This window comes from Podarcis filfolensis (assembly GCF_964270895.1).
Source record: "Podarcis filfolensis genome assembly, chromosome: 8".
NCBI classification, from domain to species: Eukaryota; Metazoa; Chordata; class Lepidosauria; order Squamata; family Lacertidae; genus Podarcis; species Podarcis filfolensis.
Window position 1 is genome coordinate 2,283,314 of NC_139611.1, and position 12,710 is coordinate 2,296,023.

Here is a 12,710-nt window from a genome sequence, read left to right on the forward strand (position 1 = left end):
TTTTTTTTGCCCAAGTGCAATACTTTACATTTCTCCCTGTTAAAATTCATCTTGTTTGTTTTGGCCCAGTTCTCTAATCTGTCAAGGTCATTTTGAAGTGTGATCCTGTCCTCTGGGGTGTTAGGCACCCCTCCCAGTTTGGTGTCATCTGCAAATTTGATCAGGATGCCCTTGAGTCCATCATCCAAGTCGTTGATAAAGATGTTGAATAAGACCGGGCCCAAGACAGAACCCTGTGGCACCCCACTAGTCACTCTTCTCCAGGATGAAGAGGAACCATTGATGAGCACCCTTTGGGTTCGGTCAGTCAGCCAAGTGCCAACTCAGTGCCAAGAAACCCAATTCAAAAGTTACCTGTGCTCAATTCAAAAGTTACTAGGACAGGGACCTTGCTTAAGCCAACTCTCTTGCCATGCCCTCTCCCACTTGCAATCTGGCGATATTTATACAGACCTACTTTACAGAGTTGTTATAGGATTACCAAAGAACTTTGAATAATTTAAAGTGCATTGTTATTGTTGTCTTTATATTGCCTAAGAGAGCAGCCTCTGAGCCACATGAAATCCTGACTGGCCTTCAGGAGGGATAGAAAAGTGATGGGGAAGAGGGGTCTTGGCCCCGGGAGCCCAGCAGTGATCGGGAAACTGAGACAGAGGTTGCAGTTTCACCAGCAAAGGAGCTGGCTGTGAGTCTGATGCTTGTGATCAGCAGGTGATTGAGGAGGTTCCCCCCTCATCAGATCCCACACCACCAAAGTTCATAGAGCCAGAGTCAGGAGGAATCTCATGGGCGCCTTCCTTCAAGCCAAGTACCCAAGGCCAACTGTGGAACTCATTCCCACTGGAGGCAGCAACAGCCACCAACTTGGATGGCTTCAAGAGAGGATGAGACAAATTCATGGAGGAGAGGGCTAGCAATGACTCCTGGCTACAATGGCTATGCTCTGCCTCCACAGTTAGAGGCAGCAATGCTTCTGAACACCAGTTGCTGGGAACCACAGGAGAGGAGAGGGCTCTTGTGCCTGGGTATTGCTTGCTGGCTTCTCATGGGCTTGTGGTTGGCCACTGCAAAAACAGGATGCTGGACTAGATGGGCTCTTCTGGTGTTTTTAAGTACCTACATCACCCGTCTTAAATCCCTGTTTCTAATTGCACTTGCATCAGTCATCTGAGTGGGCATGGATGTCTTCATCTGTCTCACCTGTTCAATTGGATCAAAGCTTGCGGGGGCTGGGGGGGACACACACATCGAGGCACATTATTTCTTGAGAAACTCCCAGATAGATGTGAATTGTGGCTTACGTTCTTGTGTCCACGTGGCTTCACAAACCAAACCACCGGATGCAGAACAAATGGGTGTGTGAACACAGCCCAGGAGGCAGAGGCTGGAAAGACCTCAACCACCCCCAGTCTTATTGGAGCAAACTGCGTGCTCAGGTCTTTGGGGTGATGTGACCACTGGCCTGATCTCTTTTGCTGGGTTGCGGAGAAGGCAATGTCATTGTGATGGGAAGGCAAGTGGGGTGGTGCTCCCTCCTCCTCCCAAATTACTTTTTTACTATGCTTTATTATTGTTTATATATTGCACATTTGTGAAGGTTGTGTATGCTTCCTATATCCAGTGTGTTTTTTTCTTAAAAAAATGTTTAGGGGTACTCTCATTTTGACTCAAGAAAACCACCCATTTCAAATGGGGAAAAATAATTACAGTAAATGGACAGAAGTACAAAGATTCACAAAATGTTTAGGGGTATGCATCCCCCTGCACCCCCCCAGAAAAAAGCACTGCCTATATCCATAAGAAAAAGCATTTAAAAGTGGCAATTGCTTGTGAGCCCCTCGACCCGCCAACTTCCAGCACCTGCCAGGACCATTAGCCGGCACAGCATTTGGCCCCTAGAGCTATTTCACACGTGCACCCCTTAAACGGGCTTGTGGCCTTAATCCTGCATCTGAAACCCGCTCCTGCTGGAAGGAAACTCAGCCAGTAAAACGAATTCGCCGGGAAGGGAAGGAAACTCCTCCCCGCCGTGTAGGGAATAGGAAGGTAACATCCAGAAAGCATCTCTGCCCGGCAGAGGGCAGCGCTCAACAGGCGCGAATGCGCTTGAATAATCCGTGTGAATCCTTCCCCGGCGCCTGGACGCGGAGCATAATAGGCTCGGCTTTGTTTCGCGGCGAGTGAGCGCGGAATGGTGGCTCCGTGAGTTGTAAGCACCCAGGTAGACCCGTGCACCGGCGAGATCAAGAGTCCCGGGCCGGGGGCTGCGGGGCTGGAGGGGGGAGGTGCCCGAGGGCCTCCCCAGGGCGCCTTCCTCGGCCGCGGAGGGGCGCGCTCCGGGGAGCCCGGCGCCTGGGGAAGGCGGCGGCCGAGCGAGGAGGGCGAGGGGTGGGGGGGGGAGAGCGCGCGCCCTCGCCGCCCCCCGCTCCCGACTCCCGACTCCCGACTGGCGGCGCCCGCCCCGGCCCTGACGTCAAGGAAGGAGGAGAGTGAAAGCAAAAGGGAGCGAAGGAAGGCGGGAGCGAGCGAGGCAGCCAGGAAAACACTCCCGCGCCAGCCGAGCAGGGCAGCAGCCGAGCGGGAGGAGCAGCCGGAGCAGCGCCGGCTTAGGAGCGGCCGGAGGGTCGCCCGAAGTTCTGGGGTGGCCGTCCCCTCGGCGGGGGTGCGGGAGAAGCCGGGGCGCCGCCTGTGGATCTACGCCTTTCCCATCGGGCGGAGCCGAGGAGGCGCAAGAGGAGGGCGCGCGGGGCTGGCTGCCGGAGAGGTGAGCGCCGAGGCGCCCCGGGAGCCCGCGGGTCTTCCCCGCCTTGGGCGCGCTTGGCTCTTCTCGGGCCGCCGCCGCCGCCGCTATTGTCTCGCCGCCGGGTCTGCCTCTGTTTACCTTGCCGGGCGGGGTCCAGGGAAGGGGGTCGCTCGAGGGGCGGACGCTGCGCGCGGGCGAGAGAAAGGAAGCAGAAAAGAAAGCGCCCCCCCTCTCCTCCCCGGGGCCAAAACGGCGTGTTGCGTGGCGGGGGGGGGGTCTGCCTGGCGAACGCCCAGCCCGGCCAACAGAGAGTTTCCTTGGGGAGACCCCCGTCAGATAAGGCCACCCCCTTTGCCTACAATGCCGTGTGCACGCGCGGGGGCTCCTTCGCTTCAGATCCTCCCATCCTCTGATTTCCCCACCATAACATCAACATTGCAGAGAAGCGCTTCTGGCGTGAAATTAATTTATTTGTCTGGGCGGAGGGGGGTGGAGGAGAGAAAGACGATTCCCTTTTGGAAACGGGCTCAGAGTGTGACGATGTACCCCCCGCCCGTCCTTCCTTCCGTTGCTTTCTCCTGGGATCCAGTAGATCGCGCATTGGCCAAGGATGGGCTTGGCCAGCGCCTTTCTCTCCGGAGAGGGTTGGGGGTGTTGCTATGTGTGTGTGTGTGTGTGTGTGTGTGTGTGAGAGAGAGTGAGAGAGAGAGAGAGAGAGAGAGAGAGAGGATCTGCCTATTTGTTGCTGCCCCCCCATATTTTTTTGCAAACGACCAAGTGTTATCTGGAACGTGGGCGCGATCCTGTTGCACGTTCATTGAGGAGTAAGTCCCGCTGGCTGCAACAGTTCCCAGGGAAATATGCGCTGGGTCGCTCTTCTCAAGAGCTTTTGCGGAGCGCCTCTGCCCCACCTCAATTTCTCACAAGGGCTTCGTTTTCCTTTCTTCTTTCTCGTGCTAACGCAGGTTTAAAATGTTGTTTTAGGCTTGCTTCCCTCTTGTGGGCCTGTTTTCTTTTTAAGCCAAAGAAAAAACAGCTGTGGAAAGTTTTCTGTTCGCCTCTCGCCTTCCTTCGCAACTCCCCCCCCCCCCGCGCGCTGGGGCGTGTGCCTGTGTTTGCTCCGGATCAAGTTTCTTCTGGTGACTTTTGGAGGAGCGCGTTACGAGATTTCTCCCCCCCCGCCCGGCTCCTGCCCGGGGCATTCCCGCCCCCCCCGCCCCCCTGCATCATTTGGTAGCCCGACCCTCCTGCCTGCATAGTTGTTGTTGTTGTTGAGTCGTTCAGTCGTGTCCGCCTCTCCGTGACCCCCTGGGCCAGAGCGCGCCAGGCACTCCGGTCTTCCACTGCCTGCCTGCATAGTTACTTAGAAACAAGTTCCCGGCCTTCCAAGCGAGGCATGCGCTCATCCTCTGCACTCTTGGGCTCGCAGCCCGATCCCATTGGTGCTTCCCTGGGAGCAAATCCTGTTAAATTCAGTGGGGCTTGCTTCCAGGTAAGGGGAAGCCTTGACTCTTGGGTAGGATTGCAGCATTGGCGCCGCCTTGGCAGTCCTCCCCCAGGTGTGTGTGGGGGGGGGAAGGGTTGTCTCTAAGCCAGCTGCTCTGGCTTCTTGCTTCGGGCCCAAGAGCAGCTGCCCGGCCCAGGCAGAGAATCGTGAAAATGATTCTAGCAGATATTTGGCTAGTGGTAGCACTACTCAACCTTTCCTATTCCTTTCCTTCACCACTAATATATATCTCACAATCTTAATTTAATATTTATTCCTCCTGCTGCAGTTTTTGGGTCTGTTGCCCTCCCCCACAGACAGGCTCTTCCCAAAAAAGGAAAGGGGGGAAAAAGGAAAAGGAAAAAGAAGATGAAATACTGATGCCTCTCTTGTCAGCAAACATTTGAACCCTGCATGTCTGGGGCGGCCTCCCCACTTTTCAAACAGAGCAACACAAAAAAGTCCCTTCTGTGTATGTGTACACAACACCATCTGGGCTGCTTTTCTTTTCAGCCTCTATAGTCTCTTCCCCCTCCTGCTTTTAATGTTCTTTTCTCTCTCCTCCCTCTTTTTTCTCTTAAGTAATTTGAAAAACGCAAATAGATCCCTGGGGCTTGTTCACATCAGTACAAAGCATGGGAGGCAACGGCCGTTCAGTGTAGCTTTTTATTTTAAATAAACTCTCCAGTTCAAAACTGGCCAGATAGCCCCAGTCTCCCTTGCCGTTTCTCCACACCCACACATCCCATAGCCACACAGAATAGGGTTGCCAGCTGACCAGGAAAAGCGAACAAAAAGCCCCTTGCTAGGCTTGCTCTTGTGGCCTTAATAATAGCCTGATCTGCAGAAGCAGCAGGGAATGCTTTTCTGGGCATGGGGGTAAGTGTGATGGCCAGCTAATACCTGCCAGTGAAGGTGCAGAACAGCTGCTTTAGCAGGGCATAGGACCGCTGGACAGTTGGGAAGTAAGCAACTCTGCATGCCATAGAATCACAGACGGATGGAGTGTGGTGATGTATTTGATGGAAACACTTGATGTGGATTCCTTGCACTGTAAACTGTGCTTTCAACACCAGCAGAGAAGGATCCCCCTTCTCAATGCCTCACTAAGCCAGATATAATTTGCTCTGTGTGTGTGTGTCAGCCTTTGAAATTGTTGGTAGGTTCAAGGTTGAGAAAAAGGAAGGACTTATTTCCATGTGAAGTTATGAGCTTGTGGAATTCGCTGCCACAGGATGTGGTGATGGACTCTAGCAAGAAGGACCAGGCGCATTTGTGGAGAAGGGGGGTGGTGGTGTCTGCCAGCAGCTCTGGGGCATGATAACCAAATGGATCCACCATGTTCAGAGGCAAGGTACCTCTGGGGGCAAACTAAAAGAAAGCCCCCCCCCCTCACCTGTCCAGCCCTGCTTGTGAGTCTGCAAAGGTGGAACTAGTTGGCTGGGCTTCTCCATGGGACTCCGTTCCATTTAGCTGGGCTGTTCTTGGACTAATAGCTTTTGCTCAGAACCTGTTTGTTGTGTGTATGCCAGCCTGGGTGTCAGTTTTCCTTCTCAATCCACTCTGGCTGAGGTTTCTAATCTGTGAGCTGATTTTTGGTGTGGAGGCGAGGAGTAATTGTCCCTCCTTAATTAGCACAGGAGTAGCAGCATCTGCAAAGTAAGTTAGCAAAGGAAATGTGGGCATTCTTTGCTTATTTATTCCTGCTTTCTCTTCTGCTACTCAGGTTCCCCAATTTTCTTCCCTTTCTAGACTCACTTTATTTGAGGGAGCCTTCCTCACAGGATTACTGTAAGGATTCGTTTAGATCATCTTAGTAGGGTTCTGATAGTTACATGACTCTGGGTTGGGGGCTAATGACAGCCTCCCATGTTAACACCCTGTCAACACCTTGTTGATGCTAAACTGAGGATGTTGGTCTTTCACGAAACTGTTCTACCTCTACAACTGTTTTGCAAGATGTAGACTGCTTAGGACTTGAATGAGATGAACCCCAGGTGAGTTTTCCTCTGCTGGAAAAAGCAAATTGGGTGCTAAGGAGGGGCGCATCCTTCCCCAGCCTTTCCTGACCTGGTGCCCTACAGATGCTTTGGACGACAACTTCCCTCAGCCCCAGCCAGCACAGCTGATGAGAATTATAGTCCAAAACATCTGGAGGGCACCTGGCTGTGGAAGGCTGCTTTCACCTGAGCTATGCCTTCTGCTTGGACACACAAAAGGGAGCGGATCCATATTGTCAAATCCCTCTCTCTCTTACAGAATTGGGGGCCACTGGGATGACCATGTATTCCTTTCCAGCAGGGGGCACCCTCATGCCCTCCTCCTCCTCATCTTCCCAAATGAGGGGAGTGGTCTCCCCCCCCTTCTATTTTCTGTTCTGTAGGCAGGATCTGGGAATCTTCAACTCAGAAGCATTTTGGGCTTTGTGGGGGAGGGGGGAGAGGAGGCGGTAGTAAAGCTAGTTACTAAATGGCTCAGAGCCACAGATCCTCCTCCTTGATCTCTTGACGGCTCTTTTATCTCTGTGGCTTTTGCCTCTCGGGTGGAGCTGGCTTCATGGCTTCCAGACGACTGAAGTGGCTTTCAGAGGGGTACTAATTTAAACACACGCGACACTGGTGTTAGCTTTTTGTGCCAACCAAGATCTTCCCAGCCAGGGCAGGAGGCGGCAAACTGCATCTTTTGTTTTCTCTCTTGTTTCCTCTCCTCCTTTTGCCTGCTTTCTCCTGCCTGCTGCCAACACAGCATTTCCTCAGAGATTGCCTCTGATTTCTGCTGCTGGGTGGCTTCAGCATTTGGAGCTGGTGGCAAATGTCATCAGGACAGTAGTGGGCAAATGCTTGCTGGGGAGGGTAGATTTGGGCATGAAACAAGACACCCCCCAGTTAGACCTCCTTAACCCAAAGGTGGACTCATTTTGAGGCCCCACAGATGTAGAGCTGTGCATACCCAAAGGTGTATCCAGTGTTAGTCCTACACAGAGTAGGCTCGTTTAAAATTAACACACATTACTCTGTTCAGTCCACTAATTTCAATAGGTTTGGTCTGTCTAAAGCCTATTACTTTTTCTATTTATTACCTGCCCTTCAGGAACAGGCATGCTACATGGGAAATAACACCAGGGGGTCAAAGCAAGTGAGTCAAGCTGTAATGCAGCTGTGCTGGCTGAGGCTGAGGGGAACTGTAGTCCAAAACAACCGGAAAGGCTGCTATGATGAATCGCCTGTGGAAATGTAGTTAGTTGTCCGGGGTCCTGCTCAGGCCCAGTCCTTGATATAAAAAGCCAGGCTGTTGGGACCTCCAAGTAGTTCACTCTCCCGGTCTGGGGCCTGTTCCATTTCACAAGCGGCCTCCCTCCACGTGGTTCTTTGCTCATTTTCACGATGGGTGGGGGAGACTGGATGTTTGTAGGTGCAGGTGCTGCCTAGCTGGGCTTTTCTTCAGCCAGAACTTGCTAGAACTCAGTTCTGGCACCTCTCAGGTGGGGGCACCATTGCCATTATAAAAGAACAAGGGAGGTGTTCATGGTGAGTTCCAGCACCTCTTTTTCTAGAAAAAGAGCGCTGCATTTTGGGGAAGGATCCCTTAATGGACCCCTACAGTTTGTCACTCATGTTCCTGTTTAGTCTGCCTTAAAGAAGAGGCCCTGGACTTAGCCCACCCCCCCATGTGCTGCAGCGGGTGCTCTGCACCATTGTTCAGTGCAAGCTGAGAGACCCACGGCCACCAGGGTGACACTGAGGGGACTGCAAGGGCTGTGGCTCAGGGGCACAGTATCTGCCTTGCATGCAGAACATCTGAAGCCAGGGCTGGGAATTGTCTTCCAGCTGAAACCCTGGAGAGCTGTTGCCAGTCTGTGGACAATACTGAGCTTGATGGACAATAGCTCTAAGCTTCATATGTGCACAATGCTTCTATATTATATAATGCTAATCAGCAACCTTTACATGAGCCCTAAAAGGTTGGCCAGTGCTGTTATCCCCATTTTGCAGATGCAAGACTGAGGGTGAGAGAACTAATGCCATTTAGTGGCAGAGTGTAAGAGATTAGAACTGCAGACTTCTTGGTGTGAGTCTCTGCCTCTTAGCCACCAAGGATGACACCAATGATTTTGTTTTTATTCCTAGTCTGTCTTGCCAAGGTGTGAAACTCCTTCGTGGAGGGACAGGACTGATTGGCATCTTACAGGCATTCATCTTGGATGTGTTTTTCCCACCACAGAAAGCATCCTGATTTCCTTGCTGGAGCAATCTAGACTGGGCCAGCCTGCTTTGTTCCTTCCTTCTGCCTAAATTTTAGCTCCTTGGATGAGGAGTTCCCTTTGTATTCTTGCCTAAGACTGACCCACCATGTAGTACAGCACTGATGGGGGACCTGTGGCCCTCCAGGAGTTGCTGGTCTTCCAGTTCCCATCAGCAACTAGTGTGCTTAGGGGTGATAGGGGCTATAATTGAAAAACATCTGGAGAGCCACAGGGTCCCCATCTGTGTGGTAGTCTAAGATAAAAAGAACCGCTGCCCCTCGACTTATGGGAGACAATCCCTTGGAAGCCCCGGTGGAATGAATGGAACATCCTGGGAGATGGTCCATGGTGGCCAGATCTGTTTGTGTTCCTAATTGCTGCCTTTATTGGCACCCCAAAATCCACCCTGAAGTAGCCATTTCAGGTGGACTGATCTAGGCTGAATCATTTTTATTCAGAACCCAATAAACGTGCTTCCACAGTCTTGCTCTTCTGCCTTCTCTCTTGGGGCTTAATTTTGTCCTCTTCCCCTTTTGACTCACTGGCTATTCCGGAGCCTCTTTTAGTTGGGAGTTGTGCAACTGCTCTGCTGACTTTGATGGCTCTTTTCTTCACAGCATCCAAAAATGGGAAGATCTGTGATAACTCCGTGGGAATGTATATTCACGCAATATCTCTAGTTTAAAGGATCCAGTTCCTGATGGGTCTGAGCAAAGGTCTGTTTCAGGTGTGGCGACTTCTGGCCCTTCAGATGCTGCTGACCTACATCTCCCCTCAGCCCCAGGCAGCATGGCTTGTGGCCAGGGATGATGGGAGATGTAGTTCTGCAGCACCTGAGGTCCCAGGTTCCCCAGACATGACTTATCAAGACCAGCATTCTGCTTCCTACAGTGATCTGCCAGATTTATTTAAAACATTTATTGCATTTCTGTTGCAACTTTTCCCTGGAGGAGCTCAAGGGGGTGTCCATGGTTTTTTCTCCAGAAAGCCCATGAGGAAAACATGAGGGCAGTGGCCCTCTCTTGCTTGTGAGTGGCAATCAGAGACCCCCTGCCTCTGATCTTGGAGAGATTATATGGCCATTATGGTTAGTGAACATTGCCTAATCTCCTTTTATATTCATATTTAAAACATTTAAAATTCACCACATCTTGTAGAAGCAGATGCCATAGTTTAACTATGGGTACATTTTCTAAGCGCTGTTCACATACTGAAAAATAAGATGGCCCCCGCCATCTGATAGGCTCACAATTTATTTATTTATTTAGAAGCATTTCTAAACTGCTTAATATTTTAAAGCAAGATACAGGTACAAACAGAATTTCCAGGGGGGCGGGGGCGGGGGGAGAGTCCAGTCTTGAGCTCCTTGGAGGAAAGGTAAATGTAAAAATAAATAAATAAATAAATCTTATGGGTCAAGAGAAAAATGTTTGTTCACAAGACACAGGAAGCAGTTAACAAATGATGCTTCATGTAACTGACATGGCACGAAAGGAAAAAGGATTGGGGAGGGAGGAAGAAGAAAGCGAGCACTGGAGCAGCTGTGCCTTCATTAGATGATGGATGGGGCCAGGTTGACCTTCCCTTTGCAGAATGTTCTTCCTGGGAGATAGGGAGACTTGGTTCCATGGCAGAGGCCAAAGTGTGTCTCGCTTCAGCTCTGCAGTCTCAGGTAGCTTTGGTGGTTCTTTGATATAGCCATAGGTAAAAATTGGCTCCTTCCTACTGAGTTGGCATCAGCTGGTGAAGTAACGGTGGAATGGCACAGATCTCCTTTCAGCCAAAGTGGAAAGGCCTTTAAATTCTCCCCTATGGGGAGTGAACGCCTGGTGTTACCGTCTGCACCAATGCAAATTTCTCCAGCCTGTTGGCTCACTTAGGCAACTGCAACTGTTTTGAGATGTAAGCCGCTATCTAACTGTAGCAGCTGAATATATTTGCATTGGAAAGTAGTCCTCACTGGTGTATAATTGAGAGCTACCTGTGTGTATTTGCATTAGTAAGTGGCCTGGTGGTTTCTCTAGTCAGGATTTCACTGCTGCCCTGGAGTCTGATGGACACTTCAGCATTAATAGGAATGTTCCTGCCACCTCTTGCCAACATAATCAGCCCCCTATCAAAAGCATCCTCTGACCCGTTTGAAGCTGCTCATGCAGGCCTGTGGGCAATGGTGGATTTCTTGCCGCTTGGCTCTTCAGCAATTGACAGGGGGGCGAGGGGGGTGTCAGGTTGGAATGTGCTGCTTGTTAGCGGATGAAGACAAATTTGCAAGTGGCATCTAGGGTGTCTGGCTGGAGTCAGATGATCTTCCCCCTCCCTGCCAGAGTTTGTTAATTTTATTTCATAAAATACAGTACTGCATGATTGTGAAAAACAGAACAAAAACCTTCAAAATGTGTTGAAGTGCTTTGAGAGAGGTTTTGATGGGGGCACAGCAGTGCTGGCTGATGGGGATAGCAGTCTTTGCCACCCTGGAGTCTTCCAGATGTTTTGGATGGCAACTTCCGCTCATTGTGAGCTGGGGTCCAAAACATCTCGAGTGCACTAGGCTGGCAAAGGATGTGTTATGGTATAAACTGATTGGCACACTTCGTTCCTGATGCACCGTCTGGGGAAGGGGCAGAGCATGCAGAAGGTGTGAGCTGCAACCCTTTTCCAAAATCTTGGAGAGCTGCTGCCAGTTGGTGTAAGGATGGACAAAGAATCTGACTTGGCCTAAAGCAGTTCCCTATATTCCGGTTGGGGGGGTCACCCCCATTCAGTCCAGTAGCTTTCTTGTTGGCATGCATGGTTTGGCCGATCCCAGATGCATAAACCAAGGGGGGGGGGGAATTGTGGGGCAGGGTGTGTTGCAGGGTTCCAAAGGTGTGCACTAAACAGACTTTTCCACATTTGTTGCTTATCTTGGTCTATTTCTGATCTGGTTGTAAGCACCTGCTTAACACTTGCCAAGGTTGCTGCCATTCTCCTGAGATCCAGCAGTGATCTACAGGTCTGGCTTTTGTGCAGAGGGTGGGGTTTCCTGCTGCCACTGACTTTCAGACACCCCATGGTACCAGAGTGGGTTTCTCCTTCGCTCGCAGTGCAGGAATTAGAAGGGTTTGGCAGGAGTCTGACCAGCCAATTCAACCTGCCTCTGGCCAGCAGCACTTGGGGGAGGGAGTAGTTCCAGTTTGAGTTCCGCAGCCCCCAACTTGCAAGCCACCCAAGACAGCCTAACCAAATATACAAATAGCCGCAGTTGTCTGTTGCAGTGAACCCATCAGGGTCTTGTGGGGCCTTCAAGATTAAGATGTGTATTATGTCGGGGATGGGCAAGGCAGATTTCTGGGTGATTTGAAGGAGATCAGAAGCATTTCTGACTCTCAGTTTGTTTAATAGTAGCAGCAACAAAACTCAGCCAGTTCTGGTACCCAGAACTAATTCCTGGACTCCAAATTATTTAATTCTAAGCACACATATTTTGCACCAGGCTCTAATTGGTGGATTTGGGGGAGTTAAAAAAACAACAAAGAAAAGCCTGCTCGCCTGCTCATCCCTGTATTATAGGGTATACTTTTGTGGATTGCAGCATCCACAACATCAGCTGCATGGACCTCTCCTCAGCTGGCAGACAGATTATACATTTTTCAGATGGGAAGGGGAGGTGACCTGTGGGGAGAAATGGGAAGAGAATGCAAAATGCTGAGTTTGTGACCATTCAGTTAATGCTAAAATGTATGCAATATAAGCCCAGTGGATCATTCGTGGAAGCATTAATTGGTGATACAACATAATCATTCTAGATTTGCTGTGTTATTTAAGAGCTGGAGTGGGAAAGGAAACCCCTGCGCAGATAGAGTCAAACTTCTTGATAAATTCTAATCCAGCATTTTCACACTGGAATCTCTCTTCACATTTTAAAGTTTCTTATGACTGAGCACAGATGAACCCCAAGTTGAGTGTTTTCTCCTGTGCCCCAGGGAGCTGAATCTTTATGAAAAAGGCCTGGAGGAGAAGCTGTTGAGTGCTGGAATCTTCCTGCCCCCTTTATTCCAATTTTCACATATGCTTTTTTTATAACTGAAGTCTGTTTTTTCAGGCATCTGCTAATATTAAGCAGTGAGCTATTTTTAAATTTGCATAAATTTATAGTAGCCTAGCGCATCCAAATCCACATGAATTCAGGGGTGAGGAAGGTTGTATAAAATGATTTCAAGTGTAGTTTGCAGGGTGGTGGGGCAGGAGAGAGAGGCTAA

At 50.4% G+C, this 12,710-nt stretch overlaps 1 protein-coding gene across 3 annotated transcripts in view; it reads left to right on the forward strand.

The window, feature by feature from the left end:
• The first annotated feature begins 2,033 nt into the window (after nucleotides 1–2,033).
• Nucleotides 2,034–12,710, forward strand: part of SEMA4C (semaphorin 4C) — a 61,810-nt gene continuing 51,133 nt past the window's right edge. Inside the window, exon 1 of one of the 3 annotated variants that reach the window (XM_083629355.1) lies at nucleotides 2,034–2,221. The gene's annotated coding sequence lies outside the window, so the exon portion shown is untranslated. Of the gene's footprint in view, nucleotides 2,222–2,474; nucleotides 2,765–12,710 lie in introns of those variants that run through there. The other 2 variants (XM_083629354.1, XR_014551802.1) reach the window with 2 other exon arrangements.